General features: G+C 49.3%; 1 long non-coding RNA gene across 1 annotated transcript in view; it reads right to left on the reverse strand.

Moving 5' to 3' along the window:
• LOC148147280 (uncharacterized) overlaps positions 1 to 17128 on the reverse strand; it is a 100797-nt gene extending 83669 nt beyond the window's left edge. The window contains exon 1 of the long non-coding RNA XR_015759847.1: positions 16868 to 17128. This is a non-coding gene — a long non-coding RNA (uncharacterized LOC148147280). The remainder of the gene's footprint in view (positions 1 to 16867) is intronic.
• Between the last annotated feature and the right edge of the window lie 515 nt (positions 17129 to 17643).

The raw sequence follows: 17643 nt of genomic DNA on the forward strand, positions 1-17643 counted from the left end.
AAACCGCCACCCTCACTGCACTCTCTCTACACCGCCACGCTCACTGCACTCTCTCTAAAATACCAACCTCACTGAACTCTCTCTAAACCACCACCCTCACTGCACTCTCTCTAAACCGCCACGCTCACTGCACTCTCTCTAAAATACCAACCTCACTGCACTCTCTCTAAACCACCACCCTCACTGCACGCTCTCTGAACCACCGCCCTCACTGCACGCTCTCTAAACCACCGCTCTCACTGCACTCTCACTAAACCACCAATCTCACTGCACTCTCTCTAAACCACAAACCTCACTGCACGCTCTCTGAACCACCGCCCTCACTGAACTCTCTCTGAACCACCAGCCCCACTGCAATCTCTCTAAACCGCCACCCTCACTGCACTCTCTCTAAACCGCCACGCTCACTGCACTCTCTCTAAGCCACCACGCTCACTGCACTCTCTCTAAGCCACCACGCTCACTGCACTCTCTCTAAACCGCCACGCTCACTGCACTCTCTCTAAAATACCAACCTCACTGTACTCTCTCTAAACCACCACCCTCACTGCACTCTCTCTAAACCGCCACCCTCACTGCACTCTCTCTAAAAACCAACCTCACTGTACTCTCTCTAAACCACCACCCTCACAGCACTCTCTCTAAAATACCAACCTCACTGTACTCTCTCTAAACCACAAACCTCACTGCATGCTTTCTGAACCACCGCCCTCACTGCACGCTCTCTGAACCACCGCCCTCACTGCACGCTCTCTAAACCACCTCCCTCACCGCACTCTCTCGAAACCACCTCCCTCACCGCACTCTCTCGAAACCACCAATCTCACTGCACTCTCTCTAAGCCACAAACCTCACTGCACGCTCTCTGAACCACCGCCCTCACTGCACGCTCTCTAAACCACCGCTCTCACTGCACTCTCTCTAAACCACCTCCCTCACCGCACTCTCTCTAAACCACCATTCTCACTGCACTCTCTCTAAGCCACAAACCTCACTGCACGCTCTCTGAATCACCGCCCTCACTGCACACTCTCTAAACCACCGCTCTCACTGCACTCTCACTAAACCATCTCCCTCACCGCACTCTCTCTAAACCACCACGCTCACTGCACTCTCTCTAAAACCACCAGCCTCACTGCACTCTCTCTAAACCGCCAAGCTCACGGCACTCTCTCTAAAATACTAACCTCACTGTACTCTCTCTAAACCACCAGCCCCACTGCACTCTCTCTAAACCATCACCCTCACTGCACTCTGTCTAAACCGCCACGCTCACTGTACTCTCTCTAAACCATCAGCCTCACTGCACTCTCTCTAAACCGCCACGCTCACTGCACTCTCTCTAAAATACTAACCTCACTGTACTCTCTCTAAACCACCAGCCCCACTGCACTCTCTCTAAACCATCACCCTCACTGCACTCTGTCTAAACCGCCACGCTCACTGTACTCTCTCTAAACCATCAGCCCCACAGCACTCTCTCGAAACCATCAACCTCACTGCACTCTCTCTAAAGCACAAGCCTCACTGCATGCTCTCTGAACCACCGCCCTCACTGCACTCTCTCTAAACCACCAATCTCACTGCACGCTCTCTAAACCACGCTCTCACTGCACTCTCTCTAAACCGCCTCCCTCACCTCTCTAAACCACCAGCCCCACTGCACTCTCTCTAAACCACCACCCTCACTGCACTCTCTCTGAACCACCACCCTCACTGCACTCTCTCTAAACCACCACCCTCACTGCACTCTCTCTAAACCACCACGCTCACTGCACTCTCTCTAAACCGCCACGCTCACTGCACTCTCTCTAAACCACCACCCTCACTGCACTCTCTCTAAACCGCCACGCTCACTGCACTCTCTCTAAACCGCCACGCTCACTGCACTCTCTCTAAACCACCACCCTCACTGCACTCTCTCTAAACCGCCACGCTCACTGCACTCTCTCTAAAATACCAACCTCACTGTACTCTCTCTAAACCACAAGCCTCACTGCATGCTCTCTGAACCACCGCCCTCACTGCACGCTCTCTGAACCACCGCCCTCACTGCACATTCTCTAAACCACCTCCCTCACTGCACTCTCTCTAAGCCACAAACCTCACTGCACGCTCTCTGAACCACCGCCCTCACTGCACGCTCTCTAAACCACCGCTCTCACTGCACTCTCTCTAAACCACCTCCCTCACCGTACTTTCTCTAAACCACCACGCTCACTGCACTCTCTGTAAACCACCAGCCCCACTGCACTCTCTCTAAACCACCTCCCTCACCGCACTCTCTCTATACCACCAATCTCACTGCACTCTCTCTAAGCCACAAACCTCACTGCACGATCTCTGAATCACCGCCCTCACTGCACACTCTCTAAACCACCTCCCTCACTGCACTCTCTCTAAACCACCACGCTCACTGCACTCTCTCTAAACCGCCACCCTCACTACACTCTCTCTAAACCACCGCCCTCACTGCACGCTCTCTAAACCACCGCTCTCACTGCACTCTCTCTAAACCACCTCCCTCACCGTACTTTCTCTAAACCACCACGCTCACTGCACTCTCTGTAAACCACCAGCCCCACTGCACTCTCTCTAAACCACCTCCCTCACCGCACTCTCTCTAAACCACCAATCTCACTGCACTCTCTCTAAGCCACAAACCTCACTGCACGCTCTCTGAATCACCGCCCTCACTGCACACTCTCTAAACCACCTCCCTCACTGCACTCTCTCTAAACCACCACGCTCACTGCACTCTCTCTAAACCGCCACCCTCACTACACTCTCTCTAAACCACCGCCCTCACTGCACGCTCTCTAAACCACCGCTCTCACTGCACTCTCTCTAAACCAACTCCCTCACCGCACTTTCTATAAACCACCAATCGCACTTCACTCTCTCTAAACCACCACCCTCACTGCACTGTCTCTAAACTACCACCCTTACCGCACTCTCTCTAAACCACCACCCTCACCGCACTCTCTCTAAACCACCACCCTCACCTCACTCTCTCTAAAGCACCGCCCTCACTGCACTCTCTCTAAACCACAAGCCTCACCGCACTGTCTCGAAACCACCACCCTCACCGCACTCTCTCTAAACCACCACCCTCACTGCACTCTCTCTAAACCACCACCCTCACCGCACTCTCTCTAAACCACCAGCCCCACTGCAATCTCTCTAAACCACCACCCTCACTGCACTCTCTCTAAACCACCACCCTCACCGCACTCTCTCTAAACCACCACCCTCACCGCACTCTCTCTAAACCACCACCCTCACTGCACTCTCTCTAAACCACCACCCTCACGGCACTCTCTCTAAACCGCCACCCTCACTGCACTCTCTCTAAACCGCCACGCTCACTGCACTCTCTCTAAACCACCACGCTCACTGCACTCTCTCTAAACCGCCACCCTCACTGCACTCTCTCTACACCGCCACGCTCACTGCACTCTCTCTAAAATACCTACCTCACTGAACTCTCTCTAAACCGCCACCCTCACTGCACTCTCTCTAAACCGCCACCCTCACTGCACTCTCTCTAAACCGCCACCCTCACTGCACTCTCTCTAAACCGCCACCCTCACTGCACTCTCTCTAAACCACCACGCTCACTGCACTCTCTCTAAACCGCCACCCTCACTGCACTCTCTCTACACCGCCACGCTCACTGCACTCTCTCTAAAATACCAACCTCACTGAACTCTCTCTAAACTGCCACCCTCACTGCACTCTCTCTAAACCGCCACGCTCACTGCACTCTCTCTAAACCGCCACCCTCACTGCACTCTCTCTACACCGCCACGCTCACTGCACTCTCTCTAAAATACCAACCTCACTGTACTCTCTCTAAACCACCACCCTCACTGCACTCTCTCTAAACCGCCACGCTCACTGCGCTCTCTCTAAAATACCAACCTCACTGCACTCTCTCTAAACCACCACCCTCACTGCACGCTCTCTGAACCACCGCCCTCACTGCACGCTCTCTAAACCACCGCTCTCACTGCACTCTCACTAAACCACCAATCTCACTGCACTCTCTCTAAGCCACAAACCTCACTGCACGCTCTCTGAACCACCGCACTCACTGAACTCTCTCTGAACCACCAGCCCCACTGCAATCTCTCTAAACCGCCACCCTCACTGCACTCTCTCTAAACCGCCACGCTCACTGCACTCTCTCTAAGCCAGCACGCTCACTGCACTCTCTCTAAACCGCCACCCTCACTGCACTCTCTCTAAACCGCCACGCTCACTGCACTCTCTCTAAAATACCAACCTCACTGTACTCTCTCTAAACCACCACCCTCACTGTACTCTCTCTAAACCGCCACCCTCACTGCACTCTCTCTAAACCGCCACGCTCACTGCACTCTCTCTAAAAACCAACCTCACTGTACTCTCTCTAAACCACCACCCTCACAGCACTCTCTCTAAAATACCAACCTCACTGTACTCTCTCTAAACCACAAGCCTCACTGCATGCTTTCTGAACAACCGCCCTCACTGCACGCTCTCTGAACCACCGCCCTCACTGCACGCTCTCTAAACCACCTCCCTCACCGCACTCTCTCGAAACCACCTCCCTCACCGCACTCTCTCGAAACCACCAATCTCACTACACTCTCTCTAAGCCACAAACCTCACTGCATGCTCTCTGAACCACCGCTCTCACTGCACTCTCTCTAAACCACCGCTCTCACCGCACTCTCTCGAAACCACCAATCTCACTACACTCTCTCTAAGCCACAAACCTCACTGCACGCTCTCTAAACCACCGCTCTCACTGCACTGTCTCTAAACCACCTCCCTCACCGCACTCTCTCTAAACCACCATTCTCACTGCACTCTCTCTAAGCCACAAACCTCACTGCACGCTCTCTGAATCACCGCCCTCACTGCACACTCTCTAAACCACCGCTCTCACTGCACTCTCACTAAACCATCTCCCTCACCGTAATCTCTCTAAACCACCACGCTCACTGCACTCTCTCTAAAACCACCAGCCTCACTGCACTCTCTCTAAACCGCCATGCTCACTGCACTCTCTCTAAAATACTAACCTCACTGTACTCTCTCTAAACCACCAGCCCCACTGCACTCTCTCTAAACCATCACCCTCACTGCACTCTGTCTAAACCGCCACGCTCACTGTACTCTCTCTAAACCATCAGCCCCACAGCACTCTCTCGAAACCATCAACCTCACTGCACTCTCTCTAAACCACAAGCCTCACTGCATGCTCTCTGAACCACCGCCCTCACTGCACTCTCTCTAAACCACCAATCTCACTGCACGCTCTCTAAACCACGCTCTCACTGCACTCTCTCTAAACCGCCTCCCTCACCTCTCTAAACCACCAGCCCCACTGAACTCTCTCTAAACCACCACCCTCACTGCACTCTCTCTGAACCACCACCCTCACTGCACTCTCTCTAAACCACCACCCTCACTGCACTCTCTCTAAACCACCACGCTCACTGCACTCTCTCTAAACCGCCACGCTCACTGCACTCTCTCTAAACCACCACCCTCACTGCACTCTCTCTAAACCGCCACGCTCACTGCACTCTCTCTAAACCGCCACGCTCACTGCACTCTCTCTAAACCACCACCCTCACTGCACTCTCTCTAAACCGCCACGCTCACTGCACTCTCTCTAAAATACCAACCTCACTGTACTCTCTCTAAACCACAAGCCTCACTGCATGCTCTCTGAACCACCGCCCTCACTGCACGCTCTCTGAACCACCGCCCTCACTGCACATTCTCTAAACCACCTCCCTCACTGCACTCTCTCTAAACCACAAATCTCACTGCACTCTCTCTAAGCCACAAACCTCACTGCACGCTCTCTGAACCACCGCCCTCACTGCACGCTCTCTAAACCACCGCTCTCACTGCACTCTCTCTAAACCACCTCCCTCACCATACTTTCTCTAAACCACCACCCTCACTGCACTCTCTGTAAACCACCAGCCCCACTGCACTCTCTCTAAACCACCTCCCTCACCGCACTCTCTCTAAACCACCAATCTCACTGCACTCTCTCTAAGCCACAAACCTCACTGCACGCTCTCTGAATCACCGCCCTCACTGCACACTCTCTAAACCACCGCTCTCACTGCACTCTCTCTAAACCAACTTCCTCACCGCAGTCTCTCTAAACCACCACGTTCACTGCACTCTCACTAAACCGCCACCCTCACTGCACTCTCTCTAAACCGCCACGCTCACTGCACTCTCTCTAAACCGCCACCCTCACTGCACTCTCTCTAAACCACCACGCTCACTGCACTCTCTCTAAACCGCCACCCTCACTGCACTCTCTCTAAACCACCACGCTCACTGCACTCTCTCTAAAATCACCGCTCTCACTGCACTCTCTCTAAACCACCAGCCCCACTGCACTCTCTCTAAACCACCTCTCTCACCGCATTATCTCTAAACCACCAATCTCACTGCACTCTCTCTAAGCCACAAACCTCACTGCACGCTCTCTGAATCACCACCCTCACTGCACGCACTCTAAACCACCGCTCTCATTGCACTCTCTCTAAACCACCTCCCTCACTGCACTCTCTCTAAACCACCACGCTCACTGCACTCTCTCTAAACCGCCACCCTCACTACACTCTCTCTAAACCACCGCTCTCACCGCACTCTCTCTAAAACCACCACCCTCACTGCACTCTCTCTAAACCACCACCCTCACCACATTCTCTCTAAACCACCAGCCTCACCTCACTCTCTCTCAACCACAAGCCACACTGCAATCTCTCTAAACCACCACACTCACTGTACTCTCCCTAAACCACCAGACCCACTGCACTCTCTAAACCACCACCCTCACTGCCCTCTCTCTAAACCACCAGCCCCACTGCAATCTCTCTAAACTACCAACCTCACTGAACTCTCTCTAAATCACCACCCTCAATGCACTTTCTCTAAACCACCACCCTCACCGCACTCTCTCGAAACCACCAGCCCCACTGCAATCTCTCTAAACCACCACGCTCACTGCATTCTCTCTAAACCACCACCCTCACTGCACTCTCTCTAAACCACCAGCCACACTGCACTCTCTCTAAATCACCGCCCTCACCGCACTCTCTCTAAACCACCACCCTCACTGCACTCTCTCTAAATCACCAGCCTCACCTCACTCTCTCGAAACCACCAGACCCACTGCAATCGCTCTGAACCACCTCGCTCTCTGCACTCTCTCGAAACCACCAGCCCCACTGCACTCTCTAAACCACCACCCCCACTGCACTCTCTAAACCACCACCCTCACTGCACTCTCTCTAAATCACCAGCCTCACCTCACTCTCTCGAAACCACCAGCCCCACTGCAATCGCTCTGAACCACCTCGCTCACTGCACTCTCTCAAAACCACCAGACCCATTGCACTCTCTAAACCACCACCCTCACTGCACTCTCTCTAAACCACCAGTCCCACTGCAATCTCTCAAAACCACCAGCCCCACTGCAATCGCTCTGAACCACCTCGCTCTCTGCATTCTCTCGAAACCACCAGCCCCACTGCAATCTCTCTAAACCACCACCCTCACTGCACTCTCTCTAAACCACCAGACACACCGCACTCTCTCTAAACCACCACCCTCACTGCACTCTCTCTAAACCACCGCACTCTCTGCACTCTCTCTGAACCCCCACCATCACTGCGCTCTCTCTAAACCACCACCCTCACCGCACTCTCTCTAAAACACAACCCTCACTGCACTCTCTCTAAACCACCACCCTCACCGCGCTCTCTCTAAACCACCGCCGTCACCGCACTCTCTTTAAACCACCGCCTCACTGCACTCTGTCTAAACCACCACCCTCACCGCACTCTCTCTAAACCACCACGCTCACTGCACTCTCTCTAAACTGCCACCCTCACTGCACTCTCTCTAAACCACCACGCTCACTGCACTCTCTCTAAAATCACCAGCCTCACTGCACTCTCTCTAAACCACCAGCCCCACTGCACTCTCTCTAAACCACCAGCCCCACTGCACTCTCTCTAAAGCACCACCCTCACTGCACTCTCTCTAAGCCACAAACCTCACTGCACGCTCTCTGAATCACCGCCCCCACTGCACGCTCTCTAAACCACCGCTCTCACTGCACTCTCTCTAAACCACCTCCCTCACTGCACTCTCTCTAAACCAACTCCCTCACCGCACTCTCTCTAAACCACCACGCTCACTGCACTCTCTCTAAACCGCCACGCTCACTGCACTCTCACTAAACCGCCACCCTCACTGCAATCTCTCTAAACCACCACGCTCACTGCACTCTCTCTAAACCGCCACCCTCACTGCACTCTCTCTAAACCACCACGCTCACTGCACTCTCTCTAAACCGCCACCCTCACTGCACTCTCTCTAAACCACCACGCTCACTGCACTCTCTCTAAAATCACCAGCCTCACTGCACTCTCTCTAAACCACCAGCCCCACTGCACTCTCTCTAAACCACCTCCCTCACCGCACTATCTCTAAACCACCAATCTCACTGCACTCTCTCTAAGCCACAAACCTCACTGCACGCTCTCTGAATCACCGCCCTCACTGCACGCTCTCTAAACCACCGCTCTCATTGCACTCTCTCTAAACCACCTCCCTCACCGCACTCTCTCTAAACCACCACGCTCACTGCACTCTCTCTAAAACCACCAGCCTCACTACACTCTCTCTAAAGCACCGCTCTCACTGCACTCTCTCTAAAACCACCACCCTCACTGCACTCTCTCTAAACCACCACCCTCACCGCACTCTCTCTAAACCACCAGCCTCACCTCACTCTCTCGAAACCACCAGCCCCACTGCAATCTCTCTAAACCACCACGCTCACTGCATTCTCTCGAAACCACCAGCCCCACTGCACTCTCTAAACCACCACCCTCATTGCACACTCTCTAAACCACCACCCTCACTGTACTCTCTCTAAACCACCACCCTCACCGCACTCTCTCTGAACCACTGCCCTCACTGCACGCTCTCTAAACCACCGCTCTCACCGCACTCTCTCTAAACCACCAGCCTCACCTCACTCTCTCGAAACCACCAGCCCCACTGCAATCTCTCTAAACCACCACGCTCACTGCATTCTCTCGAAACCACCAGCCCCACTGCACTCTCTAAACCACCACCCTCATTGCACACTCTCTAAACCACCACCCTCACTGCACTCTCTCTAAACCACCACCCTCACCGCACTCTCTCTAAACCACCAGCCTCACCTCACTCTCTCGAAACCACCAGCCCCACTGCAATCTCTCTAAACCACCACGCTCACTGCATTCTCTCGAAACCACCAGCCCCACTGCACTCTCTAAACCACCACCCTCATTGCACACTCTCTAAACCACCACCCTCACTGCACTCTCTTTAAACCACCACCCTCACCGCACTCTCTCTAAACCACCACCCTCACCGCACTCTCTCTAAACCACCACCCTCACTGCATCCTCTCTAAACCACCAACCTCACTGCACGCTCTCTAAACCACCACCCTCACCGCACTATCTCTAAACCAACTCCCTCACCGCACTTTCTCTAAACCACCAATCTCACTGCACTCTCTCTAAACCACCACCCTCACTGCACTCTCTCTAAACCACCACCCTCACTGCACTCTCTCTAAACTACCACCCTTACCGCACTCTCTCTAAACCACCACCCTCACCTCACTCTCTCTAAACCATCGCCCTCACCGCACTCTCTCTAAACCACCACTCTCACTGCTCTCTCTCTAAACCACAAGCCTCACCGCACTCTCTCTAAACCACCACCCTCACCGCACTCTCTCTAAACCACCACTCTCACTGCACTCTCTCAAAACCACCACCCTCACCGCACTCTCTCTAAACCACCAGCCCCACTGCAATCTCTCTAAACCACCACCCTCACTGCACTCTCTCTAAACCACCACCCTCACTGCACTCTCTCTAAACCACCACCCTCACCGCACTCTCTCTAAACCACCACTCTCACTGCACTCTCTCTAAACCACAAGCCTCACCGCACTCTCTCTAAACCACCACCCTCACCGCACTCTCTCTAAACCACCACTCTCACTGCACTCTCTCAAAACCACCACCCTCACCGCACTCTCTCTAAACCACCAGCCCCACTGCAATCTCTCTAAACCACCACCCTCACTGCACTCTCTCTAAACCACCACCCTCACCGCACTCTCTCTAAACCACCACCCTCACCGCACTCTCTCTAAACCACCGCCCTCACCGTACTCTCTCTAAACCACCGCCCTCACCGCACTCTCTCTAAACCACCACCCTCACCGCACTCTCTCTAAACCACCGCCCTCATCGCACTCTCTCTAAACCACCACCCTCACCGCACTCTCTCTAAACTACCGCCCTCACTGTACTCTCTCTAAACCACCGCCCTCATCGCACTCTCTCTAAACCACCGCCCTCACCGTACTCTCTCTAAACCACCGCCCTCACCGCACTCTCTCTAAACCACTGCCCTCACCGCGCTCTCTCTAAACCACCACCCTCACCTCACTCTCTCTAAACCACTGCCCTCACTGTGCTCTCTCGGAACCACCAGCCCCACTGCCCTCTCTCTAAACCACCACCCTTAGTGCAGTCTTTCTAAACCACCAACTCCACCAAACTCTCTATAAACCACCACTCTCTCCGCACTCTCTCTAAACCACCAGCCACACTGCACTCTCTCTAAACCACCACCCTCACCGCACTCTCTCTAAACCACCAGTCCCACTGCACTCTCTCTAAATCACCGCCCTCACCGCACTCTCTCTAAACCACCACCCTCACCACACTCTCTCTAAACCACTAGCCCCACTGCACTCTCTCTAAACCACCACCCTCACCGCATTCCATCTAAACCACCAACCTGACTGCACTCTCTCTAAATAACCGGCCCCATTGCATTCTCTCTAAACCACCAGCCCCACTGCACTATCTCTAAACCCCCACCCTCACTGCCCTCTCTCTAAACCACCAATCGCACTGCACTCTCTCTAAACCACCACCCTCAGTGCACTCTCTCTAAACCACGACGTTCAGTGCAGTCTCTAAAACACCACCCTCACTGCACTCTCTCTAAACGAGGACACTCACTGCACTCTCTTCAAACCAGGACACTCACTGCACTCTCTCTAAATCAGGACATTCACTGCACTTTTTCTAAACCAGGACACTCACTGATCTGTCTCTAAACCACCAGCCTCAGTGATGACCTGGGATCTATCGAGAATTCACTTCAAACTTTAAGGACATCATTTTGGAGATTTAACCTGTATGCTCCTGCCTGATCACTTTACACAGTGTCACACCTCCTTTTCTTGAATCTACACTGAATGCATCTTGCGGCTCTTAGCTTCATTTCTAATTCTCATTCATTTTAAAATTACTTAGAGGCTGCCATCCACTGTGACTTATTTGGCCTTTTAGCCGTAGAGCAAGCAGTGTTAGTCATTGTGGAGGATGAGGCAGTTGAAACCCAATGAGTGGTGCTGATATCTGCAATATTGAGAATGGTAGTCCAGGATTATTGGTGAGATTTGTATGTGGTGGATGTTTTGGAGAGAGCATTGTCCTGATGAGTGAAGCAGAGAGAAGACGGTAGTGCATATCCTTGCAGAGTGCTTTCATCCTGCACTGCTCTGCATTATGTCTGACTCTCACTCTGCTGCATATGTGGATCGAGTGGTCAAGAAGGCATATAGTATGCTTGCCTTCATCGAATGGAGTATTGAGTATAAGAGCTGGCAGGTCATGTTAAAATTGCACACTATGTTGGTTTGGCCGCATTTAGAATACTGTGTGCAGTTCTGGTCACCACATTCCCAAAAGGATGTGGATACTTTGGAGAGGGTGCAGAAAAGGTTTACGAGGATGTTGTCTGGTATGGAAGGTGCTATCTATGAAGAAAGGTTGAGTAGATTAAGTTTGTTTTCATTAGAAAAAAGGAGATTGAGGGACGACCTGGTTGAGGTTTACGAAATCATGAAAGGTATAGACAGGGTGGATAGAGATAAGCTTTTTCCCAGGGTGAAGGATTCAATAATGAGATGTCACGCTTTCAAGGTGAGAGGTGAAAAGTTTAAGGGGGATACACGCAGCAAGTACTTCATACAGAGGGTGGTGGGATTCTGAAATACGTTGCCAGCAGAGGTGGTAGAGGCAGGCACGGTAGATTCATTTAAGATGCATCTGGACAAATGCATGAGTAAGTGGGGAGCAGAGGGTTACAGATGCTTAGGAATTAGACAACAGGTATAGACAGTAGATATGTATCGGCTCAGGCTTGGAGGGCCTAAAGACCCGTTCCTGGGCTGTAAATTTTCTTTGTTCTTTGTTCTTCTGGCTCGACAGATGACACTGACCTGGATTGTTTGCTGTATCCAGGCTGACTGTGGTTGAACATAAAAATATATCAACAAGGAACATGAGTAGGCCACTTGGCCCTTTGAGTTTGTCCTACCATTCAATAAGATTAAGGCTGATCTGATTTTAACCTCAACTCTACATTTCTGCATATATCTGACAATCCCCTTGGTCATGTTTTTATAATTATTTAAAGATTCTGCATCAACTGACTTTTGAGGAAGGGATTTCTAAAGATTCACAAACTCTGAGGTAATGTTTCTTCATCTCTGTTTTCAGTGGGTAGCCCGTATTTTTAACCAAGACTCCTAGTTCTAGATTCTCCCACATGAGGAAACAGCCTTTCCACTTCGACCCGGTCAAGTCCCTTCAGGATCTTATATGCTTCAATTAAATTACCTCTGACTCTTCTAAATGCCAGAGAGCATAGACCTGGTCTTTTCCTCCTTTCATGGTCCACCACTCGATGATGGCCCTCCTTTGCAGCCACCAGGACCTAAAGAAGAAGGAGCTTCCCTTTCTGAGACTAAATTAGATTCTCCACAGATGGAAACAGGCCACTTGGCCCAACAAGTCCACACCAACCCTATGAAGAGCAACCCACCCAGGCCTATTCCCCTACCCAAGATTTAACCCTGACTAATGCACCTAACACTGAGGGCAATTTAGCATGGCCAATTCACCTTACCGCACATCTTTGGATTGTGGGAGGAAACCAGGGCACCTGGACGAAGCCCACGCAGATACGGGGAGAATGTGCAAACTCCACACAGACAGCTGCCTGAGGCAGGAATTGAACCTGGGTCCCTGGCGCTGTGAGGCTAACCACTGTGCCACTGAGCCATCCCTAGTGATGTATATTTGTGGGTTGGTTCCTGGCTTGGAGAATCTGAGGTTTTCAGCAATTTGGCTTTAAATATGGTGACAACAGCTTGTAACACAGAAAACAGCAGCAGAGCTAGGCCAATCAGCCCTTTGATTCTGCTTCACCATCAATATACTTAAGACCGATCATCGAACTCAATTGCCTTTTCCTGCTTCCTCCCCATATCCTTTCATCCCAAGTATAATATCCACTCATTCTTGAATTCATACAGTGAACCATAGAATCCCTCTTTCATACACTGGGTCTGCACTACCCCCAATATATCATTCCACCCTATCCCTGTAACCCTGCAGTCTCCATGGCTAATCCACTTAGTCTGCACATCCCTGGACACTATAGTTTAGCCAACCTACCTAATCTGTGCATCTTTGGACCATGGGAGGTAACCAGAGCACCCGGATAGAACCCACACAGACACAAGGAGAAAGTGCAAACTCCACACAGTCATGCAAGGCTGGAATCAAAGCCAAGTGCTTGCTACTGTGAGGCAGTAGTGCTAACCACTGAGCCACACTGTTCCTTTGGTCTCTACTGCTTTCTGTGGTAACAAATTCCACAGGCTCACCATTCCCCAGGTGATGAAGTTTCTCCTCATTTCAGTGAACGGGAAGGTCCGGTCAATGGCAGGAATATTGTTTCATCTGCCACATACTGGAATGTGAAGAATGCCAAAGAGAGCGGTTGCATTATTAACAAGATGAGAAACAGACAATAGCTGTCAACCACGTCAGTACACCCACCGTGATGCTCCCTCAAAATAACACAGCTTTAAAATGGTACAATTCAGCCCTACGATTTTAATCATTAAAATTATTCCATTTTATTTGTAGTTTCAGTGTCATTATTAAATTATTGCTATTAGTTATTGGTAATTTAGGAGTAAGTGGTGTCTCCATGCATTTGGTTTTGAATGATAACACTTGGTCAATTCAGTGCCCTTTTTATCAACCCGACGGAAGAGTAAAATGGAAAGAGTGAAGGGGCAATAAGTCAAAGGCAGAAAGATAAAAAGAGGACAATAAAAGTGTCAGAAGTGTTATGACCAACCATAAGTATAAAATAGAGGGACAGAGAGAAATATGAACTGGAAGTTGCATAAAAAGGCAGTTGCAAGAAAAAATGGTGATCAATTTTAGCATTTATCTGTGAATAGTGCTGATTATATATGTATCTGAAATAATTATTTCAGTGATTGTTGAGTCTAACTTCGATAGTTTGTTCTTAATTGATTACAGATGTAAGACAGTTTCCAGAAAAAGGAGAGAATTATTAATTTTGGTGTAGCACCTTCTGATCTGCGGCTGGAAGATTACAATCTGTTGTTATCTGGTACTTCAACTGATCATTGTCTGGGAATCAGCTATTTCAGCTAATTTCCTCCAATGAATAAAACATTGGATTAAACAGTGCCCTTAAAGTGATGGGCCAGATTTACAACTTACTATCCTTAAACATCAATGTTCATTCGGAGGCTACGTGCTGATTTAAATAAGGCAAGTTCAGGAGAAACTCAGCAGGTCTGAAAGCAACTGGAGAGAAAGGAGCAGACATTGTTTAAGAGTTGAATGTCACTCTTTTTAAGACTTGAAAAGATTTGAAAAGTTATATTTTTTTTCTGTGAAATACACGGGGGAAGAGAAGGAAGTGAAATAGATGGTGAGTATGCCCCGAGCAAAGGACAAAGGCAATGAAGATTGTGATAAAGAAGTGATAGATATGTAAATATATCTATGGCACACTTGCCTTTATTGGTCGGGGAATTGAGTACAAGAGTCAGAATGTCATGTTGCAGCTTTATAAGACTTTGGTTAGGCCACACTTAAGAGTGTTGCATTCAATTCCAGCCGCCACATAACAGGAAAGATATGCAGGCTTTGAGAGGGTTTGGAAGAGGGTTTACAGGATTCTGCCTGGATTAGAGGGTATGAGCTATAAGGAGAGGCTAATTAAATTTGATTTGTTTTCTCTTTGAGGGGAGGGGAGATTCGGTAGAAGTCTATAAAATTATGGGTTGGCAGTCACAATCTTTTTCCCAGAGTTGAAATACCTGATACAAGGGGCATGCATTAAAAGTGAGAGGGGGAAAGTTCAAAGGAGATGTGAGGGGTAAGTTTTTTTTTAACACAAAGAATAATAGTACTGTGGAAAACACTGCCAGAGGTGGTGGTGAAGGCAGACATCTTAAGGACATTTAAGGGACTTTTAGATAAGCACATGAATATGCAGGAAATGAATGGATATATGGACTAAGGGCAGACAGATGGGATTAGTTTAATTTGACGTCATATTCGGCACAACATTATGGGTCAAAGGGCCTGTTCCTGGGCTGAACGTTCCATGTTCCATGTTAGACAGCTGTAAATGTTAGCTGTAAAGATAAAAGACTTTGGTAATGTCAAATCAGCTTTAATTCTCAGTGCCATTTTACCAAGTTCAGGTAAGATGGCAGCAAAGTAGGACACTCCAGCCAGAGCTTGTCTGCTCCACCCATTCATTTTCTTCTTTCATTCTTTCTCCCTCGTTTCCTCCCTTCTTTCAACCTCGGACACCTGGCCCTGGTCTCTGACTCCCAGCCATTGAAGCGGGGTCGGTGGTCAGTGGGCTAAAGCAGAGACGCCAGTGACCAGCAGCACAGGGCGAAATGGGGGCAGTGACCCAGTGCAGCGTGTGATGGCAGCCAGCAGTCAGACCATGGGAAGAACCGCTGCGCTGGTCTGCTGCAGAGAGCCCTTGGAGATAGACTGTGATGTTTGTTTTTTAACTTCCTGTTTTTCTGACCTATGGTTATATTGTGTATAGCTGCAATGTAACTTTTTTTCTTCATTTCTCTATTCTGTAACTAAGGATTCTACCTAGGTACTCTGTACCTAAGATGGCACCATGCGTAGGTGACACTTGCTTTGTAACTAATGAGTAACTGAAGAAGTGTAGCTACCTACCTTTGTATCTCAGATGATGTTGTGAATGGCAACTTATCAAAATTTCACCATACTGATTTGAATATATGTGACAATGAAGCTAAGTCAATTCAATACTACCATTCACAGATTGTGGAGATTCCTGAAATTTTGGAATTTTGATACCAGACATTGCAGCACAACTCATTTCGTCTAATTTATTTTCTTGTATCAGTAAGTTTAACAGTGAATGCACAGAGCCAACATGCACCTGTAAAAGTGAATGGTGTGAGTTATAAGTTTGGAGATCTCTGATTTCAACTCTGATTTATTGGATGCAAGATGGCACTGGATATGGTCACCTCCTTGCAAGCTCCTGAGTGCACATCTAAATTTGCTATTTCCTACAATTATTCTATATTTCAATAGTATGTGGAAAATTTGATTAATCAATAACCCAGTTGCATTATCGCAGGACTTTTAATCCAGAGACCAAGATAATGTTCTAGGGACCCAGGTTTGAATCCTGCGATGGTAGATTTGAATTCATTTTTTTTTAAAATCTGGAATTAAGAGTCTAATGATGACAATGAATCCATTGTTGATTGTTGGACAAACCCTTCTGGTTCACTAATGCCCTTCAGGGAAGGAACCTGCTATCTTTACCTGGAATGGCCTACCTGTGACTCCAGATCCACAACAATGTGGAAATTAGGGATGGTCAAGCCAGCAACGCCCTCATCCTATGAATAGATAAAGGCAAAAAAGAAACAAGTTTATAGCAGATATCAAGTGCTCAAAACAGAGGATGCTGTAATGGAGTATAATCCAATGAGGGATTACTTGAAAAAACATTAGAAGAGTGAAGAGTGAAAATATACAAAAAACACTGGTGAGTAACATTAATGAAAGTTCGAAAGGTGGTTTATGATTATAATAGGGACAAGAGAACAACAGAGGAAGAGTAGGTTTCATTATAATGACAAACTGTATATAGAATTGGAAGGCATAGCTGAGGTTTCAAATAAGCTATTTACATTATCCAAAGTGGACAAAATTACTAGCCCTGATGAGATGTATCCCAGGCAGCTGTGGGAGATAAGGGAGGTGATTGCATGGACTTTGATATTAATTTTTCAAAGCTGACTGACCATAGGAGGACAAACAAGGCAAGGAAGTGTTTGTTGACTGACAAGACCCTAGGAAATATGAAGGATGAGTGGAACCTTGGAATGCCTATCTATGAAAACAGCAGGCCGAGTAGATAAAAAGACAGATAGGATAAGCTGTATGGGATGCTTAGTAGGTCACAGCTGGAGTGTTATGTGAAGGTTTGATCACTACAGTATAGGAGGGATATGATTACACTTGTGAAGATGCAGAGGACAGTTACCAATATGTTGCCTGGGCTGAAGTGATTCAGTCAAAAAGAGAGTCTGGATGGGCTGGGATTGTT

Source organism: Chiloscyllium plagiosum, unplaced genomic scaffold, assembly GCF_037043375.1.
Source record: "Chiloscyllium plagiosum isolate Xiang-an unplaced genomic scaffold, Cpla_swu_hap1 HiC_scaffold_17, whole genome shotgun sequence".
Taxonomy (NCBI): Eukaryota; Metazoa; Chordata; class Chondrichthyes; order Orectolobiformes; family Hemiscylliidae; genus Chiloscyllium; species Chiloscyllium plagiosum.